At 42.0% G+C, this 10,031-nt stretch overlaps 1 long non-coding RNA gene across 1 annotated transcript; it reads right to left on the bottom strand.

The window, feature by feature from the left end:
* Positions 1-1,688: 1,688 nt before the first annotated feature.
* On the bottom strand, positions 1,689-9,622 carry LOC128312398 (uncharacterized). The gene is made up of 2 exons (XR_008291692.1): positions 8,626-9,622; positions 1,689-2,047 (listed from the first exon to the last, which is right to left on the bottom strand). It is a non-coding gene; the product is annotated as an uncharacterized LOC128312398 (long non-coding RNA).
* Positions 9,623-10,031: the final 409 nt, after the last annotated feature.

The raw sequence follows: 10,031 nt of genomic DNA, 5'->3' as shown, positions 1-10,031 counted from the left end.
GTCGTCCTGCGGGGTCTCGCGGGAAGGCCTCTGACACCCGCCCACGGCACACGCTGCACGGCCGAATTTAGAACTGAGGCGGCTGGACCGGCGAAGACCGCCCCAGACGTCACTGATGTTCCCGTCGTCGGGTGTTAACGCATTAAAATGTACACTTTCAAAGGTGTTGGTCTTTTATTTCTGTTGTTGCTCATACCAGCTTCCACAGAATTCCGACACTAAGGGGACAACAAAGAGTGGGGTGACATGATGGCACAAGGAGCCAAAGAAAACTAAGCAGAGGATCCTATTTGAAAAGAAACAAGCTCAGACAAGTTATCTAACCAACATCAGCTAGCCAATGAGTGGCAAATGGTACTGAATAACGTTTGATCCGCTGTTTTTAACGTTTTAGTGTTTTTCACAATCCTGCAAATACCATTTTACAGATGATACTGAGGTTCAGAAGGGTTAAGTAATTTGATCAAGAGAACCTAGCCTGTCAGCAAGTCCAAGGTGCAAACCCAATCTCACTGGTTCGTCCCATGTACACAGTTGCATCAAAGCAGAAATACACCTAAGGTTAGACAAAATAGGACAGTATTAACGTGTGTATCAGGGCTAGCATAGGTATAAGGCTGGGAAGATAGACTGGAAGCAGATCATAAGAATTTGTGAGTCAATTTGGATGATGACGATGTGTATAAATGTATACCTATTTTGTTCCAAAGAAGATGTGAAGCACAGGAAAATACAAATGAGGAAATTGGGATGAAGGAAGAAAGTAGGAAACCAAAGGGAGTAAGTGCCTAAACTAATAAAGTCCAATGTACTTATAAAAGGAGACTAGGAGTTGAACTCCAGGTGTCTTAGCCCAAGAAATAGGCATGATTAGTTACAAGATTCTTACCCATAAAAAGACAGCTGTATCCCTATCACCATATCCCTATGTAGTTTCCTACAATTGTTTCTTTCCTTACCATCCATATGCATACACAACATATCTGTAAACCAAGGCGATTTGCCTTCTTGTGATTTGGATGTCTTTTATTTCTTTTTCTTGCCTAATTGCTCTGGCTAGGACTTTCAGCACAATGTTGAGTACGACTGCTGAGAGCGGACACCCTTGTCCTATTCCTGATCTTAGAGGGAAAGCTTTGAACATTTCACCCTTGAGTATGAGGGTAGCTGTGGGTCTGTCATATATGACCTTTATTGTGCTAAGGTACATTCTTTCCATACCCAATTTGTTGAGAGCTTTTATTAGGAAAGGATGTTGAATTTTGTCAAGTTCTTTTTCTGTGTCTATTGACATGAACATGAATCTTTTATCCTATTAAAGTGATGTATCACATTAATTTGCATTGCTTTCCAAGGATAAATTACATTTTATCATGGTGTATAATTCTTTTAATGTGCCGAATTAAGTTTGCTAGTATTTCATTGAAAATTTTTGCATTTATATTCATCAGGGATATTGGCCTATAGTTTTGTTTTGTTTCGTTTTGCTTTCTTGTAGTATCCTTACCTGGCTTTGGTATCAGGGTACCCTGGCCTCATAAAATAAGTTTGAGAGTATTCCCTCTCCGGTTTTTTGGAAGAGTTTGAGAAAGATTGGTGTTATTCTTTAATGTTTGGTAGAATTCACTGGTGAAACCATCTGTTACTGAGCTTTTCTTTGGTGGGAGGTTTTTTGAGAGAGCAAGCAGGAGAGAGGCAGAGGGAGAGAGAGAGAGAGAGAGAGAGAGAATCCCAAGCAGATTCCACACCCAGCATGGAGCCAGACGCAGGGTTCAATCCCATAACCATGAGATCATGACCTGAGCCAAAATCAAGAGTCAGACACTCAACTGACTGAGCCATCCAGGCGCCCCACCTCTGGTGGGAGACTTTTTTTCTATTAGATTTTAATCTCCTTACTCATTGGTCTGTTCAAATTTTCTATTTCTTCATGAGTCAGTCTTGGTCGGTTGTATGTAGGTTAGTTTCCTAGACTCATATTCCTAGATGTCTCAGAGGGTTCCATGGAAGGCTGCTCTTTTATTCCATCTCATTTTTAAATTGATACCTATAGAGACACAAAAAGGGGGACATAAAACCTATGCTCCCCAGAACCACCACACAAGGCACAGCTGGAGAATAGGACCAACAGCCTGGAAGACTCCTAGGTGCTCCTCCCTGAGGCTGCCCTCTTCCTACAGGTATCTGCTCCCCTGACACTGATAACCATCCCCTTGCCTTGATGATCGTACCGTCTTTTTAGATGGCTTTAAATTAATCTATTGGTCAGTTGGTCCAGCTTTTCAACTTTCAAAGTTTTCCAAGTTCTTCTGTGGCTTGTATCTTTGTTCATATTGGGTTTGTGAGATTAATCGGTGCTGATACATACAGCTGGAGTTCATTTATTTTCACTGATGGACAGCATTTCATTGTAAGAGTATGCCACAGTTTATTCATTCAATCCATTGTTGACAGACTTTTGGGTTATGTCAAGTTGTTTTTCTGTTGTTTTGTGAACACACTGCTATGACTATTTTTGCACTTGCCTTCTGGTGTTGAGTTTTTTGTTTTGTTTTATTTTTAACACTGGATGAAAAATATTTATTTTTTGCTTTCAATTTGTTCCATGTCAACTAAGTTTACTTCCCTCTACTTTCTTGCCTTTTCTGGACTGACTTTTTTTTTCTCATTCTGCTTTTTCCCTTTTGCTAGTTTGAAACTTATATTCTCTATTCTGTTAAGGGTAACTTTAGAAACTTCAAGATGATACTTATGAAAGTAGAATGTCAATCAACACCTTTAGTCTTCTCCTAATTCATATACTATTGTCTTTTGGTGTTTCAATTCTACTCTAAAATGCAGAAGATATTATTGTTTTATTTGTCTCATTTGTGTAAATTACTTACATATATTCCAACTTTTTTGTCCTCTACATTCCTCCTTACACCTCCAGACTTCATCTCCTATCTCTGTCGGTATCATAGACACACTGCACAATTTCACTTAGTGAACACGGCTTAGCAACAAGCACTCTTACATTTTTTGTCTACCTGACAACGTCTTTATTTTGTCTTCATTCTTTGAAGATACTCTTTCTGGTTAAGTAATTCTAGGTTAAACAATTCTTTCAATCCACTGAAAATATTCCACTTTTAGCTTAGCTTCGGTTGTAATTGATGGAGGGTCAGTTATCCGTCTTCTTTCTTTTGCACGTCATTCCCCTCCCCCTCCCCACCACTGGAAACTTTTATGACCTTCTCTCAGCCATCGATGCCTTGTGTGTTCGTTAAGGTGTGCCTAAGTGTGAATTCTTTTCATTTATACATTCAGGGATTCACTAGGAATTCTCAGGGATTATTTCTACAAAGATGGCCCTAGCTCCATTCTCTCTCTTTCTCTTGGAGTTCCAGCCAGACTTAATGATAGGCCTTCTCATTTTATTCTCCATTTTTCTTAACTTTCCCTTCGTATTTTCTCTTTTTCTCTGTCCTCCACATTGGATGATTTTTTAATATTTCTTTTGCAATTGACCAATTTTATCTTCTGCTATGTCAGTTGAACCTATCCATTGAGCTTGATAATTCAATTATCTTTTATCTTTTCTAATTTGGTTATTTTTCTAATCTACTTGGTAAGCTTTTCCAACTTTTTAATGACAAAATTATCAAACAAGCAAAACAGCTCGAAAATAGTATAATGAACTCCCATATACTGAACACTTAAGATTCAACAGTCTTAATATTTTTGCCATACTTGCTTTATCTATTTATTTTTCTATTGTCTTTCGTTTTTCTGGTGTGTGGTTTTTGTTTCCTGTTATTTTGTTTTTGCCAAGCTATTTGAAATAACCTGCAGATCACTTTACCCCTAACTGTGCCAGCATGACTCTCTTAAGAATTCATGCATTTCTGGGGTGCCTGGGTGGCTCAGTCAGTTAAGTGTCCGACTTCGGCTCAGGTCATGATCTCACGGATTGTGAGTTCGAGCCCTGTGTCAGTTTCTGTGCTGACAGCTCGGAGCCTGGAGTCTGCTTCCGACTCTGTGTCTCCTTCTCTCTCTGCCCCTCCCCCACTTGTGCTCTGTCTCTCTCTGTCTATCAAAAATAAATAAATCTAAAAAAAAAATTTAAAAAAAAAGAATTCATGCATTTCTTTACAGAGCAACAGTATCATTACCATACGTAGGAAAAGTACCAATACTCTCCTAATATATTTACTATCCAGTCCAGATTCAAAGACTCCCAATTATTTCTAAGGTTTCTTATTTTCCCAGTCAGGATCCAAAAAGGGCTCATGTCTTAAATTCTTATTGTGCCTCATTTTATTTTTAATAGCTTTGCTGAAATATAATTGACATACAATGAGCTGCACATATTAAAGAGTAAAGTGTGATAAAACCTGACACATGTATACAAATGTGAAGTCATCAGTACAATCAAGATGTGAACATATCCTACCACCCAAACACTTCCTTGTTTCCCCATGCGCTCATCCCCTCCCTGATCCCCAGTTCCCAGGCAACTACCGTTCTTTTTGTCACTGTAGTTGGATCACATTTTCTAGAATTTTATATAAATGGAATCATACGATATGTATTCTTTTTGCCTAACTTCTTTCACTCACAATAATTATTTTAAGATTTACCCGTGTATTGTAGGAATCAATAGTTCATTCCTTTTTATTGCTAAGTAGTATTTATTTCCTTTTTTTATTGATATAATTTACATATAACATATTCATTTCAGGTGTATAATGTAATTATATGTAATTGTATATGCTATGGTCCTTGATGTAGTGTCTGTTCAAATTTTTGCCCATTTTTAATTGGGTTGTTTGTCACACCACTGAGATGAAGAGTTATTTGCATATTCCGGATACAATCTCTCTGTCAGGTATATGTTTTGTAGTATTTTCTCCTAGTACGTGGCTTGCCTTTTCATTTCCGTTACAGTGTCGTTTGAATTGCATAAGTTTTTGCTTTTCTTGAAGTTCACATTATCAATTGTTCCATGCCTGTTGTGTCATTTCAAGGAAACTTTGCCAAACCCAAAGTCACTAGGATTTTCTGTGTTTTCTTTCAGAAGTTTTAGCTCTTATATTTAGGTCTTTCTTCGTAATGAGTTGATTCCTATATATGGTATGAGATAAGAGTTCAGTTTCATTGTTTTTCAACAAGTGATCCACTTGTTCCAGCATTATTTGATTAAAAGATGATTATTCCTCCATTGAAATGCCTTGTCAACATTGTTTAAAATTAATTAATCATATATGTACGGGTCTCTTGTGGACCCTGTTTTATTACTTTTTGTGTTTAGCTTATCTCCAATGCCACACACATTTCCTGAATTTTAAAATCAGCTTGTCAATTTCAAAAAAAAAAAATTTTTTTTAAGCCAACTAAGATTTTGAGTAGAATTGCTTTGAATCTGGGGTGCCTTGATGGTTCAGTGGGTTAAGTGTCCAACTCTTGATTTCAGCTCAGGTCATGATCTCACAGTTTGTGGGATCAAGCCCCACATTGGGCTCTGTACTGACTGCAAGGAGACTGCTTGAGATTCTCTCTCTCCCTCTCTCTCTGCCCCTCCCTTTCTCATGCTCTCTCTCTCTCTCTCTCTCTCAAAATAAATAAATAAACCTTAAAAAATTGCTTTGAATCCATAAATTGATTTGAGAGAAATTCACACCTTAACAATATTGAGTTACCACAATGTCTCTTTCCACTTACTCAGGTGTCTAATTTCTCTCAGCTATGTTTTCTAGTTTTTGGTGATCAGCTCTTGTCCATCTTTTGTCAAATATATCCTTCCTATTTCATATATTTTTATTTAAGTTTCTTTATTTGAGAAAGAGAACACAAGTGGGGGAGGGGCAGAGAGAGAGAGAGAATCCCAAGCAGTCTCCGTGCTGCCAGCACAGAGCCCAACACGGGGCTTGAACTCACAAAACCAGTAGACATGACCTGAGCTGGAGCCAAGAGTTGGACACTTAACCGGCTGAGCCCCCCAGGCGCCCCAGTATTTCACATCTTTGATGTTATGTTAAACATATTGTTTATGTAGTTTCAAACTGATTGCTTAATTTATTTTTTGATATTGGTTGTTTATCCTGAAACCTTGTTAAACTTAAAATAGCTTTTTCTATAGATTCCAAAAGATTTTTTTTTAAATAAGTGATTATGATTTCTGAAAATAAACTGTTTTACTTCTTTTCCAATATGGAACCTTTTTTTCTTTCTTTTTCTGGCTTTATTGCACTGGCCAGAACTTTTTTTAAGTTTTTTAAAAAATCCTTTTAATGTTTATTTCTGAGAGAGAGAGACACACAGCACGAGCAGGAGAGAGCAGAGAGAGAGAGAGAGAGAGAGAGAGAGAGACAGAATCCAAAGCAGGCTTTAAGCTGTCAGCACAGAGCCTAATGCGGGGCTCAAACTTACAGACAGCAAGATCATGACCTGAGCTCGAACTCACAGACTGCAAGATCATGACCTGAGCTGACGTCAGATGCTTAACTGACTGAACCACCCAGGCGCCCTGAGCACTGGCCAGAACTTCTGGTAATAGCTGTAGTACTAATGGGTAGATGGCATAATAGCAACATCTTTTTCCTCCCTGATATGAGAGGGGAGAGGATTTGGTCTGTCACTAGTAATTAGGATATTAGCTAGAGGTTTTCTGTAGTTGTTATCATATTAAGGACATTCCCCTCTTCTCCTAGATGGCAAGAGCTTCCATCATGAATGAATGAATGTTGTTGCATTCACTAACATTTTGTTATGAACTTTGGCGTCTGTGTTCATGAGGGATATCCTCAGTCTGTAGTTCTTTTGTTTTGTTTTTATTCCTATTATGTGTTTTTCTAGTCTTTGTAACAAGGTAATACTAGTCTCCTAACAGGAAATGTGAAGTATTCCTTTCTCTTGAATTTTATGGGAGAGGTTAGCGTGAGCACACTTTTCAAGTCTTATAATGTTTGGACTTTTCAATTTTGCTGCTGTTGTCTTTTTCTTAGCTCCCAAGGATTAAGTACCAGCAGACGGGATCCAAGCTAAGGCTAATGAGGAAGAAAACAAAAACATTGGGCATCCATCATTTGCAGCCAGGCATGTTTACATGTTTAATCTCTTTTAGTTGCCCTAGGTGTAGAAGTGTGCACGATGACTCCCACGTTACAAGTCTGTCAAAAGATGTTAAATAAGTTGCCTAAGATAACACAGCACAGGAATTCAGGTGGGGAGGCAGGTGTCGAAGTCTCCAGAACCTGCAAACTAAAGTGTAGACCTAGGAGTCTGAGAAACTAAGATCTGGGAGTGTGAATTTAACATCACTCCAGTGTTGTTTACACTCACAGCTTGCCCATTGAACTAGACTCTGAAATCCACCTGACGCTGCAGCTGCCTGGAGTAGTTTCAAGAATAAATTGACTTAGTGTGACACGTAAGAAAATGGAAATAACATGATAGGTGAACCAACAACAATAATGATATACAATGAGCAGACGAATAAGATGGTTGCTGAGTCCAAGGAGAACTCCCTAGTGATACCAATCGGCCCCATCCTGTGACTCTTTCAGAAGCACTCAGTCGCCCAAGAGAATGGGCACAGTCCACACGCGAGGGGTGGTGTAAAGACTAGCAAAGAACTGATGGGGGGCGAGGGGTGGGGGGAATCTACGGCCTAACCGCACGATTGCAAAAAGCACAATCAGCCGATAGGAAATAAGGCATGATGTTCAGACATTCAAATAAGAAAGCAAGTGATGTGTGAACGCCTGGAATAATAAGGAAAGAATGAGGCTTTAGGAGGACGCAGAACAGGGTCCGCAGCGGTGATGGGAGTACAGAGGTGGGAAAGGAAAGTGCTGTCAGGGAGGGGACGATGCCCGAGGGCAGAACAACTGTGAGTGACCACAGGTTCCTGGGAGTAAGCGATTGCTTTGTTCTGTCTAGCGCCTACCTACCCGCCTTCTGCCTTCTATAGGGCCCACTGGGCACTCACGATGCCCCAGGCACGACACCGCCCTCTTTCACCACACAGTTCCTCCACACCCGTGTTGACCAAAGTAATGGGTAAATAAAATGGGGAACACGAGGGGTTCATCTACCAGAAAGTTAAAGTGGTGTTGGAAGGAGAAGGCAGATTTTAAGTTCTTTATGCCAAAGACTACTTATCACAGAGATAACAGCGTTCGCTCTCTTAAACTGTATACACTAACGGATTCAGTCATGGAAATGCCCAAGAAAGAACAGGCAAAACATCAAACTTCTGAATAAAATTTCCAGATTGTCCTGGTAATACGGACAATGACGCACTTAAATTCAATTTGGGGGCGTTCGGAAATTTCGCAGTCTTTGCAAGTTAATGCTTATTCACCCCCTTTCTCCAAGACGCTGTCTGTGTCTGTGCTGGCACCTGACCCTTATGACACCACGTGAGATGGACAAGGGGTCATGAGGGCACCGAGGCCCAAAGGGGTGAAGTACCTCTCTTGCTCAAGGTTCACGGAAGGAAATAGCAGAGCTGTTCTCCAGACACCTTCCCATCTGCACCCACACCCGTTCTGTCTCTGATGTCCATGTTTATGCCCCACAGCCCACACCGGCACCTTCCAGCCCCTTGGTGTCTTAGACTGTATTTTACTCTTTACGCACCTGCACCAGGGGCTGAGGCAGAAATCCCCATCTCGGCTGCGGCTCCCACTTTCTAGAAGGCAGCAGGTGCACACCACGCTCACTCCTCACACAGGGCACGTTACTGTGGCCCCGCAGTTCAGGAACGTTCTTTCTCACGGCATTGCTCAGTGCCTCGCGGTGCAGGGAGCTCAGCGCGAGCACCCCGCGGCTGCAGACTCTCCCACAGAGGCTTCCTGGGGAAACGTGATAACCCATCGCGGAAGGACAACCGCATCCAGCCCTCGGACACAGCTGCCCAGACTCCTTCCACAGTCCGCAGCCGCCCTTCCTGGTGAGCGGAACACAGCGCCCTTTGACGTTGCTCGGTGGCCCTTGGGGAATCTTTCAAATTTCCGTTCCAGAAGGAGTCCCAGAGCAGCGTCCACGAGGAACTTAGGTGACATGGACTATTGTTCCCGAAGTAGAACCCCCGTGAGTCCTTCCATTTATACGGCTCAGCACCGGCCCCATGGAACCCCACAGGAATGCCACAACCGTTCGGGCCCGCTAGCCTATGGCCTCGGCTGATAGCTTCGATTCATCCTTCCAGAAAATTCGAGGCTGTCTGCGTTCTGGGCTGGAGCAAGCGCCTGACCACTTTTCTCCTGAGTAGATAAAACACGGAAGGGCTCTTAATTATGCCTCATATTTGGGGGCAGGAAACCCTCATCCATTCAGTTGCTCCCTAAAAATAAGAGGTTTTATGTAAACGGGACCTTTCTGCCAGCCAGTTAACCTCGGATAACCCCAGCCTCACCTGCCCAGGTGGGAGGCCGTAGATGCACCATGAACCAGATCTTTTTACACACTCAGCTCACAAGAACGTTCTACGGTCGACATTTTGTGGCCATTACTCGGTGGAGCTTACAAACTTCCAGCACATTTCCTACCGTGGCCTCCCCGCAACTGCTGACAGTAACCTTCTCATTCCAGATGTCAGGCTGTGCAACCCGAGGAAAATCACCTTCCCTTTCTCGGTCTCAAATGGCAAAATTAGAACTAAGAGCTGAGCTCGTGCTCTCTGAGGTCCCCATGCCGGTTTGGTGCGCTCTAGGCTATCACCCCTGTACGCTTCAACCAGAAAACATCAAACACAATTTTTTTAGGAAGAGTCTGTTGAACACATACATTTCCAGGGCTCCCTGCCTGCCTGCGGATCGCAGGTGTGAGAGTCACGCTTGCCTGTAACAAAAACACCAATGTGCTAACAGTTCACTGGCAAACTGAGACCCCAGCTTCATTTGTGTGGCTCCGTGGTGCCAGCGCCCCTCTCTGGGAAGGTCAAGAGCACAGGGGCAGCCACGTTGAAAGAGAGGACTGCATCCTAGCCCGTTCATCTTCAAACCTAAACACAGCCGGCCCACTGCCCGGGAAGGTCTCCCTGG

This window comes from Acinonyx jubatus, chromosome D3 (assembly GCF_027475565.1).
Source record: "Acinonyx jubatus isolate Ajub_Pintada_27869175 chromosome D3, VMU_Ajub_asm_v1.0, whole genome shotgun sequence".
Lineage (NCBI taxonomy): Eukaryota > Metazoa > Chordata > Mammalia > Carnivora > Felidae > Acinonyx > Acinonyx jubatus.
Note: the sequence above shows the minus strand (reverse complement) of the source record. Positions and strands in the feature narration are given on the sequence as shown.